Source organism: Lepidochelys olivacea (assembly GCF_965140295.1).
Source record: "Lepidochelys olivacea isolate rLepOli2 genome assembly, chromosome: 7".
Taxonomy (NCBI): domain Eukaryota; kingdom Metazoa; phylum Chordata; order Testudines; family Cheloniidae; genus Lepidochelys; species Lepidochelys olivacea.
Genome location: NC_140417.1, coordinates 92,993,015 through 93,000,277, shown reverse-complemented (window position 1 = coordinate 93,000,277; position 7,263 = coordinate 92,993,015). Strand labels below are relative to the sequence as shown.

The window sequence follows — 7,263 nt, the reverse complement described above, 5'->3', positions numbered from 1 at the left end:
AGTCCAGGGCCGCAGGTTTTACCGCCAGGGGTGCTGCGGGTTCCTCTGCAGGAGCCAGCAGTGTACTCCCTTCATCCGTTTCCCCTCCACCCTGCAACTGGCCTGGGCTGCCTCCTTTTATCTGAGTTCTTCACTTGGAGCATGTGCAGCAGGGAAGAGGGGGTGTGGCCTCTTGGGCCCACAATGATTGGTCCGCCCCGGCGGTGCAGTGCGGGGCTGGTATACCCCATCACGCACCCTCCCCCTCAAGTCTGGACCCGATGGTGGTCCCCCCTCACCCTCTTCCCCCGTAACTAGAAAAAGAAGTCTGGATTTGCATGGGTTTGGCCCGGGTGGTGAAGTACCTCAAAACTGTAGGGTTGGAGGGCAAGGTACTATCTCATAATCCTGGTATTAGTGTCTTTTATAGAATGGAACCATTGGAAGGACGCGTGATCTGCGATGAGCTGGAAGTGGTTCCCAAGCAGGTAGTATTGTAGTGCTTTAACGGCCCATTTCACACCCTCTTTCATCGTTGAGTACCTGGTCTCACGAGGGTACTTCCTACTCTGGTAAAGTACCGGTTGTTCCTCTCTGTCATGCTCCTGTGATAGGACAGCTCCCAGGCCTACCTCTGAAGCGTTGGTCTGGAGTATAAACATTTTTGCAAAATCTGGGTGAAAAAGAACTGGCTCCTGACTTGGGTTGGGAATTTTTCGTCAGGTCTGTTAGGGGTGCTGCTAATGTGGCAAACTCAGGAACAAAGCATCTGTAGTAGCCGGCCAGACCTAGAAACTGTCTCACCTGCCTCTTGGTCATGGGGGTTGGACTGACCTTCAGGGCTTGGACCTTATCCATGAGTGGGCACAGCTTCCCCCGCCTCACCATGTACCCCAGATGTGTTACCTCCTTTTGCCCTAGGTGACACTTAGAGGGCTTGGCCATCAATCTGGCTTCTCCAAGGGCTTGCAGCATAGTGGTGAGGTGTCTAAGATGGTCCTCCCAGTTGGTACTCTATTTCACTATATCGTTGACATAGGCGGCTGCATATTGCTCATGTGGCCACAGTACCTGGTCCATAAGCCTCTGAAAGGTCACAGCGGCCCCATGTAGCCCAAATGGCATGGTCGTAAATTGGAAGAGGCTGAGTGGTATGGTGAAGACGGTCTTCCCCGTGATGCTGGAGTCAGGGGAATTTGCCAGTATCCTTTTGTGAGATCGAGTATAGATATGAACTTGGCACTCCCCAACTGTTCCAGTCACTCATATACCCGTGGCATAGGATATGCATCAAACCTGGAGATTTAATTTATTTTCCAAAAATCTATGCAGAACCTCATGGACCCGTCTGGCTTGGGAACAAGGATGATAGGACTCCTCCACTCGCTATGGGATTTCTCAATGACCCCCAAGGCTAGTACCACCTCAAGTTCCTCCTTTCTGATCCTCCACATCTTCCGGGGCAACGGTTGGTGATGATCCCGCACCTTCTGTCCTGGGCTGGTGGCTATGTGATGATACACCATCTTTGTCCGTCCAGGGTAAGGCAATAAAATGGTTGAGAAAGACTTGGTCAGTTGTTGTAGTTGTTGCCGTCGTCCTTCAGTGAGCTCCTGCCCGATGTCAATCGTTGTTGCATCGGGGGGGGGGGGGGGGGCTTAAAGTGTCTGGCCCTAATTCAGGGTCAGTTGGGTAAGGGGCAATTTGCATGCCCTTGTGGGCTTTCCAGGCCTTTCGGAGGTTGACGTGGTACACCCGGGCCTCACGACGCCATCTGGGCGACCGGACCTCGTAATCTACCGGTCCCACCCTTTGGACTACTTCAAACGGTCCCTACCATTTGGTTAACAGTTTGGACTCAGATGATGGGAGTAGAAACAAGACATGATCACTGGGTTCAAAGGTCCACAGCGGGCACCCTGGTTGTACCTCTGCTCCTGGGTCTGTTGTGCTTTCATTAGGTTCTCGTGGGCAAACCCTCCGAGCCTCTTAAGGTGCTCTCGCAGTTGTAATATATATGGAACGGACCTGGTGACCTGGGACTCTTGTTCCTCACAGATCTCACGAAGGAGGTCAAGGATCCCCCTGGGTTGTCTTCCATACAACAGTTCAAATGGGGAGAACCCCGTGAATGCTTGTGGCACCTCCCGTATCGCAAACAGCAAGGCAGGTAACAGTTTATCCCAATGCCATGGATCATCCTCTATGGATTTACAGAGCATCGATTTCAAGGTCCCGTTAAATCTCTCAACTAAGCCATCCGTCTGGGGATGGTAGATGGAAGTCTTCAGGGCCCAGATGTTTAGTAGCATGCATAGCTCCACTATTAGTTGGGATGAAAAGTTGGCGCCCTGGTCTGTCAGAATCTCTTTTGGTATCTCAACTCGGGCAAACATTTCAAAAGTTCCTTTGCTATGGTGGCTGCCATCATTGAATGCAAGGGGACAGCCTTGGGGTATCGGATTGCATAATTTACCACCATCAATAAGTAGCAGAACACAGCACTACTCTTCTCTAAGGGCCCTATTCAGTCCATACGTATCCTCTCAAATGGCACTCCTACCACTGGGAGGGGGATCAAGGGCACCTTGGGTATCCCTTTGGGACTGGCGCATTGACACTCCGGGCAGGAACCACAAAAGTCACTTACTTCCTTATGGATGCCGGGCCAGAAAAACCTAAAGGCCACCCAGTGTAGGGTCTTCTCTCACCCCAGGTGTCCGGCCCAGGGCACTGAGAATGCCAGCCACAGCACGCCCCACCAGAATTTACATAGCACCAGCAGTTGTTGGATCACTTCTTGGGTTTGTGGGTCCTTGGTCATCCAGTATAGGTGCTCATTCTGGACCTCAAAGTGGGGCCCTTGGGGTGGCCATGGGTTGGTGTCCCCTTCCTCCTCGGTTGGGGTCAACTGCTCCCATGCACAACTCAGGGTAGGATCCTTCTCTTTGCTCTCTCAGGAAGTCCCTGTCAGTCACCAGCCATTCATGCTCCACTTCCAGTGTCAACCTTCCTGTGGGACATGGTCTGAGGTCCTCAGAGGGGTCGGAGGGGGGGTCACTTCCTCCTGCTGGCCCAGGAGTCCCCTTGCCCAAGGTCTTTGGTTTGTTTCCACTGGTGGCCGGTTCCCGCATTATCGCATGACTTCCCCAAACTGCGGGGTATACTAGTTTTTCTCCTTGTGCCTGCCCACCTTCAGTTTCACCTTGGTGGCGGGGTAGGGTTGTACATCGCCATGGATGCACTGGAGGTATATAGGGGCCTCTGTCCGGTCTAGTCTCCCACCGGATCAGCCCGTAGGAGGATCTGGCTGCAACCCGAGTCAATAAGACCTGCTAGTAGGGTGCCATTGACCTGCATAGGGACTATCAATTTTGGTGAGCCTCTTTGCCGGGCCTGAGAACCTGCTACCAGACCTGGCCATAATTACAGTCCATGAAAGGGCAGTCACGTCTGAAGTGCCCCTCCTGGCCACACTCATAACATTGACCTTTCAATGCCTTTCCTTCTGAGTTCAGCAATGTTGACACAGGCCTCTCAGCAGGGACCTCTTCCCCGAGGGGTTGCCCACTAGGTCTCCCCGTAACTCCTCGGTGGGAAGTTGACCCTGGATGACCTTGTAACCTGGAGTAATAGTAATAGGATGAAATTTAATAGTGAAAAGTGCAAGGTCATGCATTTAGGGATTAATAACAAGAATTTCTGTTATAAACTGGGAATGCATTACTTGGAAGTAACAGAGGAGGAGAAGGACCTCGGAGTAGTGGTCGATCACAGGATGACTATGAGCCACCAATGTGATATGGCCTTTAAAAAAGCTAATGTGGTCTTGGGATGCATCAGGTGAGGTATTTCCAGTAGAGATAAGGAGGTGTTAGTACCGTTATACAAGGCACTGGTGAGACCTCATCTGGAATATTGTGTGCAGTTCTGGTCTCCCATGTTTAAGAAGGATGAATTCAAACTGGAACAGGTACAGAGAAGGGCTACTAGGATGATCCGAGAATGGAAAACCTGTTTTATGAAAGGAGACTCAATGAGCTTGGCTTGTTTAGCCTAACTAAAAGAAGGCTGAGAGGAGATATGATTGCTCTCTATAAATATATCAGAGGGATAAATACCATGGAGGGAGAAGAATTATTTAAGCTCAGTACCAATGTGGACACAAGAATAAATGGATATAAACTGGCCATCTGGAAGTTTAGACTTGAAATTAGACGAAGGTTTCTAACCATCAGAGGAGTGAAGTTCTGGAACAGCCTTCCAAGGGAAGCAGTGGGGGCAAACGACATATCTGGTTTCAAGACAAAGCTTGATAAGTTTATGGAGGAGATGATATGATGGGATAGCCTAATTTTGGCAATTAATTGATCTTCGACTACTAGCAGTAGATATGTCCAATGGCCTGTGATGGGATGTTAGATGGGGTGGGATTTGAGATACTACAGAGAATTCTTTCCTGGGTGTCTGGCTGGTGAGTCTTGCCCACATGCTCAGGGTTTAGCTGATCGCCATATTTGGGGTTGGGAAGGAATTTTCCCCCCAGGCAGATTGGCAGAGGCCCTGTGGGTTTTTCGCCTTTCTGTGCAGCGTGGGGCCACGGGTCACTTGCTGGAGGATTCTCTGCACCTTGAAATCTTTAAACCACAATTTGAGGACTTCAATAGCTCAGACATAAGTTAGGGGTTTGTTACAGGAGTTGGTGGGTGAGATTCCTTGGCCTGCGTTGTGCAGGAGGTCAGACTAGGTGATCATAATGGTCCCTTCTGACCTTAAAGTCTATGATTCTATGATTCCTCTGGTTTGGGTGGTTTTTTGCTTGGGTCCCTCGTGTGGTCCCCAGGGCTCCTTTGTTTAGGAGCTAGAAGTCAGGGCCCTTGTGTGGCCAAGTAATCTTCCATCAAGGATACCGCCTCAGTGACAGCCCTTGCCGGTGTTGGCGAACCCATTCCTTCCCCCTTTGGGGGTAGATCTGTGTAAACCGCTCCAGTACAATAGCCTCCGCCACTTGAGGTCCAGTCAACTTCTTGGGTTCCCACCACCTCCAGCAGTAATCCTGGAGTCGATAAACCACCACCCGAGGTCATGCTCCTGGGGAATACCTCTCCCGTCAAAACTGCTGACGGAATGTTTCGGGGCTCACCCTGGTTTGCTCTAAGGTGACGGCCTTCACTTTAGCGTAGTCGAGGGCTTCTGTAGGGTCTAAGTTCCGGTAGGCATTTTGTGTGGGTCTGTTTAGGTATGGGGCCACTACGGTACCCCAGTGTAATGGAGGCCAGCGGGCCGCCATGGCAACCTGTTCGAATATGACCAAGAAGGCCTCTGGGTCATCCCCAGGTAGCATTTTGGCCAGCCTCTCTGGTAACCCAGTAAGGGTGTTCTCTGAGCCTTGGCTCACCTGACAGGATCGGGTGGGCCCTGCAGCTGCAGGAGTGCCATCATCTGCCGAACTAGCCGTTCTTGCTAGGATTGGTGTTGTGTGGCTAGCTCCCTAATCAGCTGCTGCTGCTGCTGTTGGTGTTGGGCCATCTGTTGTTGTTATTGGGTGGCCATTTGCGGAAGTAGCTGGGCTTGCTGTTGTAGTTGCTGGGTAGCCTGCTGCTGCTGGCTTTCTAGCATATATTTTAATATCTTGTCTGTGTGCATGGTTTCTGTGGGATTCTCACATGTAGCTCTCCTCAGATTAGTCATTTTAGCAGGACCTGACCGCTGCTCACATTCTCCACCACGTGTGACAGGCGGGGCCTTGCTGATCAAGCTGGGGCACTCCCAGCAGTCCAGTATGGGGGTGGCCCGCTCAGCCACTCGGTCGTTGGAGTTCCCCGTTAAGCGGGTGATTTCTGCCAACTGTGGCCTGGCCCCCGGATGGGGTCACCTAAACGGGTAATCCATGGATTCTGAGCAACAAAACCACCAAATAGTCTGTGGCCCCACAGCCTCCTGGTGGGGCAGGCAATAGTTATTAGGAGAAATCAGCCTGCAGCCCCGGAGTGGGGCCAGGTAAGTGACAGTCTGTAGCTCTGAAGCCCCCTGGCTGGGCTAGCAAAACAATCAGTCTGGGGAATTAGTCCCCTGGTCAGGGCAAAGCAGCAAGCAGGTGCAGCTCCTGGGTGGGGCAAATTAAGCAAATATCCTATAGCCCAGCAGCCTTCTGGCTGGGGCAGCAAAACAATCCAACAGTCTGGGGAATTAGCCCCCTCATCAGGTTGAAGCAGAAAGTAGTCTGCAGCCCATGGACGGAGCAAAGTAAACAAGCAGTCTATAGCCCTGCAGCCTCCTGGTAGGAGCAGCAAACAATTAAGCAGTCTGGGGAATTAGCCCCCTGGTCAGGGCAAAGCAGCAAACAGGCTGCAGCCCCTGGGCAGGGCAAGGCAAGTGAACAATCAGTCTATAGCAGGGGTGGGCCAACTTTTTGGCCTGAGGGCCACATCTGGATATGGAAATTGTATGCTGGGCCATGAATGCTCTTGAAATTGAGGGTTGGGGTGCAGGAGGGGGAGAGAGCTCCAGCTGGGGGTGCAGACTCTGGGGTGGAGACAGAAATGAGGAGTTCAGGGTGTGGGAGGGGCTCCAGGCTGGGGCAGGAGGTTGAGGTGCAAGTGGGGAAGATGAGGGCTCCGGCTGGGGGTGTGGGCTCTGGAGTGCAGGAGCGTGGGACTGAGGGGTTCAGAGGCTAGGAGGGGGATCAGGGCTGGGGCAAGGGGTTGGGGCACAGGAGGGGGTCGGGGTGCAGGCTCCAGGTGGCACTTACCTCAAGCAACTCCCAGAAGCAGTGGCATGTCCCCCCTCTGTCTTCTCCACGGAGGTGTGGTCAGGTGGCTCTGTGCGCTGCCCCTTCCACAGATGCTGCCCCTGCAGCTCCCATTGGCCCCATTTGCTGGCCAATGGGAGCTGCGGCACCGGCAATTAGGGCAGGGGCAGCGTGTGGAGCCCACTGGCTGACCCTACGTGTAGGAGGTGGAACGGGGACGTGCTGCTGCTTCCGGGAGCTGTGCAGAGCAAGCCCCCTACCACGCTCCCCGGCAGGAGCTTGAGGGCCAGATTAATACAGCTAAAGGGATGGATGCAGCCCCTGAACCATAATTTGCCCATCCCTGGTCTATAGGCCTCACATCTCTCTGGGCTGGGGCGTAGTTCAGGCAGCTTCCTCAGTGGGCGGTGGCTTGGCTTCCATGGCGGTCTCTGCAGCCGGCGGGTAGTCCAGGTCCCTGGGTTTTACCACTGGGGCGCTGCAGGTACCTCTGCAGGAGCCAGCAGTTTACTTCCTTCCTCCTCCATCCATTC

At 52.9% G+C, this 7,263-nt stretch overlaps 1 long non-coding RNA gene across 1 annotated transcript; it reads left to right on the top strand.

Moving 5' to 3' along the window:
- The first annotated feature begins 429 nt into the window (after positions 1 to 429).
- Positions 430 to 2,146, top strand: LOC311524413. The gene is made up of 3 exons (XR_014712551.1): positions 430 to 467; positions 1,312 to 1,520; positions 2,038 to 2,146. It is a non-coding gene; the product is annotated as an uncharacterized lncRNA (long non-coding RNA).
- The last annotated feature ends 5,117 nt before the right edge of the window (positions 2,147 to 7,263 follow it).